General features: G+C 38.9%; 1 pseudogene; it reads left to right on the top strand.

Moving 5' to 3' along the window:
• Window positions 1-12,500, top strand: part of LOC137622631 (caskin-2-like) — a 19,724-nt pseudogene that overhangs the window by 6,272 nt on the left and 952 nt on the right.

Genomic DNA, 12,500 nt, shown 5'->3' with positions numbered 1-12,500 from the left:
GCCAAAGGGGGCCCGACAGGGAAAATAGCCCAATGGGGAAAGGAATCAAGGAAAAATGAAATATTTTAAGAACAATTTCGGTCGACTTTTTACTCAACCTTGACCTTTGGTCTAGGACTTTTAAAATAACTAGAAAAGCACTCTAAGAGTGCTGACCACCACGGCAGCTTATTTCTCGAAGCCAGCTTGCCTTTCCCAGAATCAATTTCGGTCGACCTTTTGCTCAACCTTGACCTTGACCTTTGACCTAGGACTTTCAAAACTGAATCGGTTCCACGTCTCAACATAACAATTAATCCATGAAAGTTTCACTAATCTATGAGTAAAATTGTGGCCAGGAAGTTGTCCACAAACAAACAGACAAACAAGGGGTAAAACATAACCTCCTCCCAAAATCGTTGGCGGAGGTAATAAAAAAAAAAAAGATGCAAAAACGGAAACTTACCGAATGAAAAATTAATGTTTAATAAAAACTAAACAAACAAGCACAGACAAACGTACATACACGACTGAATAAAAAGATGGAATGAATAGAGACGGTCTCGGACCCACCACCCAGAAACGCAATGAATTGGAAAGTTGCAGACAGAATAATTGATTATTATCGTCGGTGGGCCAATTCAAAGGAATTTATTCTGACGAGAGAGAGAGAGAGAGAGAGAGAGAGAGAGAGAGAGAGAGAGAGAGACTTATTGCCTTATTTTATGTTTGGGTTCCCCCATGTCCCTCAGTGTGAGGCACCTCGTATATCCACCAGAGGGTTGCTAATGCATCTTCCGGTGTATTTTGCATCTTCCAGTCTTGGATGGTCTGGGATGCATCTTAGGTATTTATCGAGCTTATTCTTAAACACATCTACGCTCACTCCTGATATGTTTCGAAGATGAGCTGGCAGCACATTAAATAGTCGCTGCATTATCGATGCTGGTGCGTAGTGGATTAATGTCCTGTGCGCCTTCCTTAGTTTTCCTGGTATATTTTTTGGCACTATTAATCTACCTCGGCTTGCTCTTTCTGATATTTTTAGCTCCATGATGTTTCCAGTAATTACTTCGATTTGTTTCCATGATTGTATTATCATGTAGCGTTCTCTTCTCCTTTCTAGACTGTATAATTTTAAAAATTGCAATGTTTCCCAGTAGTCAAGGTCCTTAACTTCTTCTATTCTAGCAGTATAGGACCTTTGTACACTCTCTATTTGTGCAATATCCTTTTGGTAGTGTGGGTACATCACATTGCAGTACTCGAGTGTACTACGTACATAAGTTTTGTACAGCATAATCATGTGCTCAGCTTTTCTTGTTTTAAAGTGTCTGAATAGCATTCCCATTTTTGTTTTACATTTAGCCAACAGTGTTGCTATTTGGTCGTTGCATAACATATTCCTGTTTAACATTACACCAAGGTCTTTAATTGCTTCCTTGTTTGTGATTGTCTCGTTATTAGGTCCCCTGTACCTATATACCATTCTTTCTCTGTTTCCATAATTTATTGATTCGAATTTATCGGAGTTTTTAACATCACAGTCTATGTCTGAGATCATAATAACAAACAGCAGTGTAGCTAATACCGTACCCTGTGGCACGCCAGATATTACCTGAGCTTCATCTGATTTCTCGTCATTTGCAACCACTATCTGTTTTCTGTTTTGTAGAGAGAGAGAGAGAGAGAGAGAGAGAGAGAGAGAGAGAGAGAGAGAGAGAGAAATTTATTTTGACGACTTTAGCACGAAAGCGAGGTTTCTTGAGAGAGAGAGAGAGAGAGAGAGAGAGAGAGAGAGAGAGAGGATTCAAAGAAATTTATTTTGATGACTTTAGCACGAAGGGGAGTTTTCTTGAGAGAGAGAGAGAGAGAGAGAGAGAGAGAGAGAGAGAGAGAATAAATTTATTTTGACGACTTTAGCACGAAGGGGAGTTTCTAGAGAGAGAGAGAGAGAGAGAGAGAGAGAGAGAGAGAGAGAGAGAGAGAATGATTGAGAGAAAGATAGATCTTGAAAAAAATGAAAAAGGATTTTTTTTTGAGAAGGCTTCCATTTGTCCTAATTATATCATGATTACATTATTATTATTATTATTATTATTATTATTATTATTATTATTATTATTATTATTATTATTATTAGTAGTAGTAGTAGTAGTAGTAGTAGTAGTAGATGGTCACCAACCCATAAAAGATAATAACAAATTAGGTTAAAAATTACGGTCGCCTGTATATTTTTCAGGAGAATTTCCGACTAAAATTACGGTTTTTATAAGTAGAAGTAGAAGTAGAAGTAGTAGTAAGAACATGAAAGCATTCCAAACTAATAATAGTACTCTGAGAGTGCAGACCTCCGCCACTGCAGAATATTTCTCAAAACCAGCTTGCCTTTCCCAGAATCAATTTAGACCGTAGGCGTATTTGAGGTCTGTGTGACAACCAAAGTGGTTAATTTGGTCGAGCTTTTGCTCGACCTTTACCTTGACCTTTGACCTAGGACATTTAAAATTGAATCACTTCTATCAATTTCCATAACCTAGATTACAAAATTAATCTCGGGACATTCTATTCAAACACATATAGGTTAGGAACAAGATAATAAGTATTGAAAATATAATTTCGTGTCATTTACACGGGTTTCCCTAGTCAGTAATATTAGTATCAGGAAGAACACGAAAGCATTTAAAAGCAAAACTAGAAGGGCCATCAACATGCAAGACGAAAGCACCAATGCAATATGTTTCCTAGAAACGCACCAGCCCCAAACGAGGTGTTATATTACTGTCTCCGTTGGAACATTACGAAATCTTAAAAAACCAAGAAGTTATGAATAAAGGGAGGACGGATTTCTAATTATGTTTTCTTGATTTAAGATTTGGTAACTTTGTTACATCAAACAGAGGACGAACGTGGAAGGGAGATTGCCATTTCATTGGAATTATTATTATTATTATTATTATTATTATTATTATTATTATTATTATTATTATTATTAGTAGTAGTAGTAGTAGTAGTAGTAGTAGTAGAATTATTATTATTATTATTATTATTATTATTATTATTATTACTAGCCAAGCTACAACCCTAGTTGGAAAAGCAAGATGCTATAAACAATAATAATAATACAAATAATAATAATAATAATAATAATAATAACAATAAAAATAGTGAGTAACAATAATAATAATAATAATAATAATAATAATAATAATAATACTGATTAATAATAAATAATTATGATCATAATAATAATAATAATAACAACGACAACAACAACAACAACACTATAGCCATACGAGTTAATTCCTAGAACGAAAAAATTACAAAAAGTAAAAAAAAAAAAAAAAAAATCCATAAAAAAACAGATCCTTTTTTTTGTCTTTTTACTTTATCTTATTATTACAGTGTTTATGTAAGCGCCGCGGCGACACAGTGGCGAGGAAAACAGTCTGTCTGTATTGCCCTGCCATTTGTCATTATATATTTTTTTTTTTTTTTTTTTTTACAATAGAAGGGTAACTTCACAAATTATAGATTAGGCCTAAATAGAGGACGATTGGTTAAACTTTATAGAGCGTGACTGACTCTCTCTCTCTCTCTCTCTCTCTCTCTCTTAAATGAATGACAAGTTATAAAAATTGAATAATATTCATCCATTTTCTCAATTGAAGTTTCTTTCCGTTTCTCTTCAATTCTTCCCTTTTCTGCATAAGTCTATCTTCTATTTGTTTTCTTTTTAGGTCATTCTCTCTCTCTCTCTCTCTCTCTCTCTCTCTCTCTCTCAAATGAATGATTATGACCAAGAGATTGAGACATGTACTCTCTCTCTCTCTCTCTCTCTCTCTCTCTCTCTCTTTATACATATGTATATATACATACTGTTTATATATATATATATATATATATATATTCGGTCACACACAAATCTACCCGTCCCTCGGGAAAAGTAAAAATAGAAAGTAGTCATACCCTGGTGAGCCGGGAAGTGCATATGCATATCTACCCAAATAAGTAAGCCATCATTTTTGACAGGTCGCATACACTAATCATTACATAATTGTAAAAATTGTACTTTGTTCTTGTGAAACCCACCACCTCAGTTTAGAGAGCGGCTGCAATCTTTTATCTATATCCATTTACTGTTGGACACTGGTCTGTGTTGCAAGATTGCCCAGTGCTCATCTCTGGCCAGGTACAGCCTCACTGTCTGGGTGTAGACTATTCCACACTATATACTAGCTCGGAAAAGTGTCCTGATCGCTGATTGGTTGGGATAAGATCATTCTAACCAATCAGAAAGCAGGAATTTGCACTGACTCGCATGGGCGCCCTTTTAGCTCGGAAAAGTGTCCTGATCGCTGATTGGTTGGGATAAGATCATTCTAACCAATCAGATAGCAGGAATTTGCACCGACTCGCATGGGTGCCCTTTTAGCTCGGAAAAGTGTCCTGACCGCTGATTGGTTGGGATAAGATCATTCTAACCAATCAGATAGCAGGAATTTGCACTGACTCGCATGGGCGCCCTTTTAGCTCGGAAAAGTGTCCTGATCGCTGATTGGTTGGGATAAGATCCTTCTAACCAATCAGATAGCAGGAGTTTGCACTGACTCGCATGGGTGCCCTTTTAGCTCGGAAAAGTGTCCTGATCGCTAATTGGTTGGGATAAGATCCTTCTAACCAATCAGATAGCAGGAGTTTGCACTGACTCGCATGGGTGCCCTTTTAGCTCGAAAAAGTGTCCTGATCGCTGATTGGTTGGGATAAGATCCTTCTAACCAATCAGATAGCAGGAATTTGCACTGACTCGCATGGGTGCCCTTTTAGCTCGGAAAAGTGTCCTGATCGCTGATTGGTTGGGATAAGATCCTTCTAACCAATCAGATAGCAGGAGTTTGCACTGACTCGCATGGGTGCCCTTTTAGCTCGGAAAAGTGTCCTGATCGGTGATTGGTTGGGATAAGATCCTTCTAACCAATCAGATAGCAGGAGTTTGCACTGACTCGCATGGGTGCCCTTTTAGCTCGGAAAAGTGTCCTGATCGCTGATTGGTTGGGATAAGATCCTTCTAACCAATCAGATAGCAGGAGTTTGCACTGACTCGCATGGGTGCCCTTTTAGCTCGGAAAAGTGTCCTGATCGCTGATTGGTTGGGATAAGATCATTCTAACCAATCAGATAGCAGGAGTTTGCACTGACTCGCATGGGTGCCCTTTTAGCTCGGAAAAGTGTCCTGATCGCTGATTGGTTGGGATAAGATCATTCTAACCAATCAGATAGCAGGAGTTTGCACTGACTCGCATGGGTGCCCTTTTAGCTCGGAAAAGTGTCCTGATCGCTGATTGGTTGGGATAAGATCATTCTAACCAATCAGATAGCAGGAGTTTGCACTGACTCGCATGGGCGCCCTTTTAGCTCGGAAAAGTGTCCTGATCGCTGATTGGTTGGGATAAGATCATTCTAACCAATCAGATAGCAGGAGTTTGCACTGACTCGCATGGGCGCCCTTTTAGCTCGGAAAAGTGTCCTGATCGCTGATTGGTTGGGATAAGATCATTCTAACCAATCAGATAGCAGGAGTTTGCACTGACTCGCATGGGTGCCCTTTTAGCTCGGAAAAGTGTCCTGATCGCTGATTGGTTGGGATAAGATCATTCTAACCAATCAGATAGCAGGAGTTTGCACTGACTCGCATGGGTGCCCTTTTAGCTCGGAAAAGTGTCCTGATCGCTGATTGGTTGGGATAAGATCCTTCTAACCAATCAGATAGCAGGAGTTTGCACTGACTCGCATGGGTGCCCTTTTAGCTCGGAAAAGTGTCCTGATCGGTGATTGGTTGGGATAAGATCCTTCTAACCAATCAGATAGCAGGAGTTTGCACTGACTCGCATGGGTGCCCTTTTAGCTCGGAAAAGTGTCCTGATCGCTGATTGGTTGGGATAAGATCATTCTAACCAATCAGATAGCAGGAATTTGCACCGACTCGCATGGGTGCCCTTTTAGCTCGGAAAAGTGTCCTGACCGCTGATTGGTTGGGATAAGATCATTCTAACCAATCAGAAAGCAGGAATTTGCACTGACTCGCATGGGTGCCCTTTTAGCTCGGAAAAGTGTCCTGATCGCTGATTGGTTGGGATAAGATCCTTCTAACCAATCAGATAGCAGGAATTTGCACTGACTCGCATGGGTGCCCTTTTAGCTCGGAAAAGTGTCCTGATTGCTGATTGGTTGGGATAAGATCATTCTAACCAATCAGATAGCAGGAATTTGCACGGACTCGCATGGGTGCCCTTTTAGCTCGGAAAAGTGTCCTGATCGCTGATTGGGTGGGATAAGATCATTCTAACCAATCAGTGACCAGGAAACATTTCCGAGCTAAAAGGGCACCGCTGCCAGTCGGTGCAAATGCGCCTCATTAAAAAAAATGAGTATAAGTACCAGTGTACGCGACCTGTCAAAAATGACATCTATTGCTAAAGGGCGACTTGTGTGGGTGAGTGTGGTTTCCTCTCGGGGTATCTATCCCCTCACCAGGGTATGACTACTCACTCTTTCCCCTCAGAAGGCCACAAACACTCGTGTGTGTATATATATACACAGTATATATATATATATATATATAATTATATATGTGTGTATATACATACATATATATATATATATATATACATATATATATATATATATATATATAAATATATATATATATATATATATGTATATATATATACACACACACACATATATATATATATATATATACATACATATATATATACAGTATATGTACATGTATATATACAGTACATATATATATATATATATATATAAGTTTTGAGAGTATGGAAATCAGCGTCAATTAATACACGTTAAGGTCAAAGGTCAAGGTCAAGGTAGAACAAAAGGTCGAGAAATAAGCGTCCGCGGCGGAGGTCTGTGCTCTACTGAGTACCCCTCTAGTTATTATCATTATTACTAGCCAAGCTACAACCCTAGTTTCACCTATTTTTGGGTCAGAGTTAGAGTTCTCTTGCTTGAGGGTACACTCGGGCACTATTCGAATTCATCTTCCTCTTGTTTTGTTAATGTTTTTATAGTTTATATAGGAAAGAAAACAAAATGAATCTTTCAAGGTAAACAGGATCACTGATAACAATGATCTTTTAAGGTAAACAGGACCACTGATAACAATGATCTTTCAAAGTAAACAGGACCACTGATAACAATGATCTCTAAAGGTAAACAAGATAATTGATAATAATGATCTCTTAAGGTAAACAAGACCACTGATTACAATGATATTTTAAGGTAAACAGGGACCACTGGTAACAATGATCTTTTACCACTGATAAAAATGATCTTTTTAGGTAAACAGGACCACTGATAACTATGATCTTTTACCACTGATAACAATGATCTCTTAAGGTAAACAAGACCACTGATATTAAATTAGATATTTGATTGTAATTGGCCCTATCCCATAACCGAGACATAAACTCATCTAATCCAGTTTCTCCTTCTCACTTCAGGTACCGCCTTCAGAGAGGCCTCGGGACGCCAGTCATGTCTCTGGACACGCTACGCCGCAAGGTGAAGGAGGCCCGCAAGCGGCTCCTTCACCACCACTCGACGGTGGGCACCTCGACCTCCCAACACTCGACATCATCTTCTTCCTCGACTTCAAGCTCCCCACTGACTAGAAAGGACACCAGCGAATCCTTAGCCACTCCGGACTCCCCAGCGTCGAGGCTCTCCTCCCCCGGGGTGATCCACGACGCCCTCAGCAGGAGGAACGACTCGGGAATCACTCCTCCTGGAGGAGGCTCCCTGCAGCACTACTGGAGCGGGGAGACTAGCGGTGGAGAGGAGGAATTGGAGCTCCTTCAGCAGTATCTTAACCTTCAGCAGTTGGCTGTTTCGAGAAAGCACTCGACTCAGCTGCGAAGGATTCGGGATTCGCTCGTCAGCCGCGTCAGGAGTAGGCCGTCGTCCATGGTGAAGCCCTCCGTCACGCCCAGGGAGACCCCGAGGGCGCCAGTGCCCAATAAGGAGAGGCAGGCCCTTCGGAATTTCCTTCTGGATATTGGCTTCGTACAGTATTACGCTCTTCTTAATCGTCACGGGTAAGTAAGGACTCAATGGGAGTGTGTACATACACACACACACACATATATATATATACATACATACACAATAAAATACACAATTTACCGTGTATTCATTATAAATAAAAATAATCCACAATGTATGAAAAATTAAATTTTAGCTTATTTTGTGTTCTGAAGAGGACGGGAAATGGTCCCTTCGAAAGCTAAATACATTTAATTTTTCATACATTGAGGGTTATTATATATATATTATATATATATATATATATATTATATATATATATATATATATATATATATATATATATTTAACTCACTAAATTCTAAAAAAACAAAAAGACATGTCTTTATACTCAATATCTTTACTATTCTCACTATCATTAAAATAAATAGCTACAACTATTACTATCAATACTTCTATTATTAATGTAATAACTATCACCATTACAATACATTCTTGCTGCTGTATCGTTTTGTTCCCAACTCTGTAATTCATATAATTTTGTACTGTATAAGGATTTGCTCTGAAATAGGAAATACTTTAACTTATATGAAAAACAAAGTCAATTCAGGTATTCATCTCGATTTTATCACCTTCATTATCAAAATCTGCATTATTATTATTATTATTATTGTTATTATTATTATTGTTATTATTATTATAATTATTATTATTAATACAGTATTATCATTATTAGTGTTATTAGTATTATTATCATCAATAGAGTATTATCATCATTATTATTATTAAAGTATTGAATTAAAAGCTAGAGATGACTGGCAAAATCTAACCGAAGTCCTTTGCGTCAATAGGCGTAGAAGATAATTATTATTATTATTATTATTATTATTATTATTATTATTATTATTATTATTATTATTATTAATAATAATAATATTGAAGTATTGAACTAAAAGCTCAAGATAGAGACGACTGGCGAAATCTAACCGAGGCTTTCTTACAATTTTATTTTTCCTTGTTTCCTTTCTTCACTGGGCTCTTTTTCCTGTTGGAGCCCCTGGGCTTAGAGAATCTTGCTTTTCCAACTAGGGTTGTAGCTTAGCTAGTAATAATAATAATAATAATAATAATAATAATAATAATAATAATTTGAGGGGTTGCTCTTCTTCTTCCCCAGATACGACCTAGCCACGGCAGCTCACATGGACGCATTGGATCTAGCCAGTGTTGGAATCACAGAACCGCTTCACCGAATGGCCATCAAGTTTGAATTCGACCTTGTAAGTATTTGCCATTTCTTACCCAACGTCTGGAATTCCAGGTTTTGTATGTGAGAATTGCGGGTACTGGAAATAGCCATAATGGTACAGTTGGCTTCATCAATTCCGGCACACTTCACGGAAAGATAAGGAGACGTCAGTGTACCTGAGTTATTGAAGGCAACTGTACTTGGGAGAAGTTTAAGGTCGGGAGCACACGAGCGACTCTGTGGCGCCACAAAGCCACACCCTCGTGTGGTGGGGATGTGGTCTCCCATAAGTTTCCATTGTTTCCAAAGCCACGCCACGCCTGTGGCGGGAATGAGCGACAGAGAGCCACAGTTGCTAGTTTGCGCGGCAAAACTTGAAAACAATGGAAACCTATGGGAGACCACATCCCTGCCACACAATGCTGTGGCTTTGTGGTACCACAGAGTCGTTAGTGTGCTCCCGGCTTAAGACAGGCCAATGGTTTAATGTGTTTACCAAATAGGGTACTTCGTACATAATGGTATGTGGTTATTAGGTTCGTAGAAATTTTGGATCTGTTTACACTTCGATATTAATTAAAACATTTGGGTTTATTCTACACGAGATGGACACAGCATTCATTGCGATGCAATATCTCTCTCTCTCTCTTCCACACGGATTAAAATAACAGCATTATTTCTCCAAAACAAACACTATTTCTCCAACACAAGTCTTCAAAATAACAACACTATCTCCCCAATTCAAGTCTTCAAAACAAAAACACTATTTCACAACAATACTTCTTAAAAACAACAGCACTTTCTTCAACACACTTCTCGAAAGCAACAACACTTTCTCCAACACACTTCTTAAAAGCAAGATAACAATTTGTCCAGCACACTTCTCAAAACCGAGACAGCAATTCGTTCAACACACTTCATAAAAACAAGACAGCAATTTGTCCAACACACTTCTTAAAAACGAGACAGCAATTTGTCCAGCACACTTCTTAAAAACAGGACAGCAATTTGTCCAGCACACTTCTTAAAAACAGGACAGCAATTTGTCCAGCACACTTCTTAAAAACAGGACAGCAATTTGTCCAGCACACTTCTTAAAAACAACAGCATATTCTCCAACACACTTCTTCAAACAACAGTACTTCTTCTCAAATCATCTTTAGGGTTTGTGGTGGCCGATGTGGTAACATCCCTGACAGATGATCACCAGACTGGGGTTAGAGTCCCGCTCAAACTCGTTAGTTTCTTTGGTCACTGCAACCTCACCATCCTTGTGAGCCAAGGATGGATGGTTTGGGGGAGCCTATAGGTCTATCAATTAAGTCATCAGCAGCCATTGTTTGGCCCTCCTTGGTCCTAGCTTGGGTGGAGAGGGGCTTTGGCGCTGATCATATGTATGTATGGACAGTCTCTAGGGCATTATCCTGCTCGATAGAGCAATGCCAGGGCAATGTCACTGTCCCTTGCCTCTGCCATTCATGAGCGGCCTTTAAACATTAAAAGGCAACAGCTTGAGGGTACACTTGGCCACACTATCTTATTTCTCTTTCTCTTGGTTCGTTAAAGTTTTTATAATTTATGTTTATTCTAATCTTGTTACTCCTTAAAATATTTTATTTTTCTTTGTTTCCTTTCCTCACTGAGCTATTTTCCCCGTTGGGAGCCCCTGGACTTATAGCATTTTGCTTTTCCGACTAGGGTTGTAGCTTAGCAAGTTTTTATAATTTATGTTTATTCTGATCTTGTTACTCTTAAAATATTTTATTTTTCTTTGTTTCCTTTCCTCACTGAGCTATTTTCCCCTTTGGAACCCCTGGACTTATAGCATTTTGCTTTTCCGACTAGGGTTGTAGCTTAGCAAGTGATGATGATGATAATAACAATAATAATAATAACAATAATAATAATAATAATAACTCCTCGTAACAATACGACCATTTACAAAAATAACCAAAACGTGAACAAACACACAATGTTACTTAAAAGTGAACAAATAACCCGAGACATTCGAACAATGCGAACAGATGTTCCTTCGTTTCAAATTTAACATCGAGTTGCTGGTTTGTTCAACACACGCGAACCTTGAAACTGATATCAGTTTGAGAGCAACGTGAAGAAACATACTTAACGTATCTAAACACTTTCCAATCGAGATGTATTTTTTTAGGATTACACATTATTATTAATATTAATTCCGGCCACCCGGTGAGATATTACCGCTAGAGAGTTATGGGGTCCTTTGACTGATCAGACAGTACTACATTGGATCCTTCTCTTTAGTTACGGTTCAGTTTCCCTTTGCCTACGCATACACCGAATAGTCTGGCCTATTCTTTACATATTCTCCTGTCCTCATACACCTGACAACACAGTAATTGTTCAGTGGCTGCTTTCCTTTGGTAATGGTAGAAGAGACTCTTTAGCTATGGTAAGCAGCTCTTCTAGGAGATGGACACTGCAAAATCAAACCGTTGTTCTCTAGTCTTGGGTAGCGCTAAAGCCTCTGTATCATGGTCTTTCACTGTCTTGGGTTAGAGTTCTCTTGCTTGACGGTACACTTGGGCACACTATTCTATCTTATTTCTCTTCCTCTTAAGGGTAAAGTTTTTTATAGTTTATATAGGCTATTCGGTTTCTGTGTAGGCAAAGGGGAAAATGAACCGTAACCAGAGAGAAGGATCCTAAGCCCATTATAATAGTATTTACTGTGGAAGTGTACTTTGTAATATAATTTATTCATGCATCATGTTTACTACGTACATTTTAGTATTATTTGCTATTTCCAGGTAAAAAGACCACCTCCAGTACCAGACGATATTCCAGAGACCTGCGAAGAATGGCTGTCTTCAATGGGACTGGAAGACTACGTTGAAAACTTCCACCAGAACGGCATCTACTGCCCTCTAGCGGCACTCGGGCTAACCAAGCGGGACCTCCAGGTCATGGGCATCTACATGCTGGGCCACAGGAAGAAAAATACTCCTGGCTATTCTGGGGCCTGAAGGAGAGTCTCTTGAGGAGAGAGTGAGTGGAGGAGGGGCGTGGATTTCAGGTTATTGGGATCCTGAACGGATGGTAGCACAGAGCAAGAGTCCTTCTTGACACTTTGGTACTTTTGCTGGTGGCAAAGTTGAAGTAATCAAGTCGAAATTTTCGTAAATCTGTTGCTTCAGCAGCGCAACGTTACGACAGAATTCAATCT

This window comes from Palaemon carinicauda, chromosome 29, assembly GCF_036898095.1.
Source record: "Palaemon carinicauda isolate YSFRI2023 chromosome 29, ASM3689809v2, whole genome shotgun sequence".
Classification (NCBI taxonomy): domain Eukaryota; kingdom Metazoa; phylum Arthropoda; class Malacostraca; order Decapoda; family Palaemonidae; genus Palaemon; species Palaemon carinicauda.
This window is presented reverse-complemented; position numbering and strand designations above follow the sequence as displayed.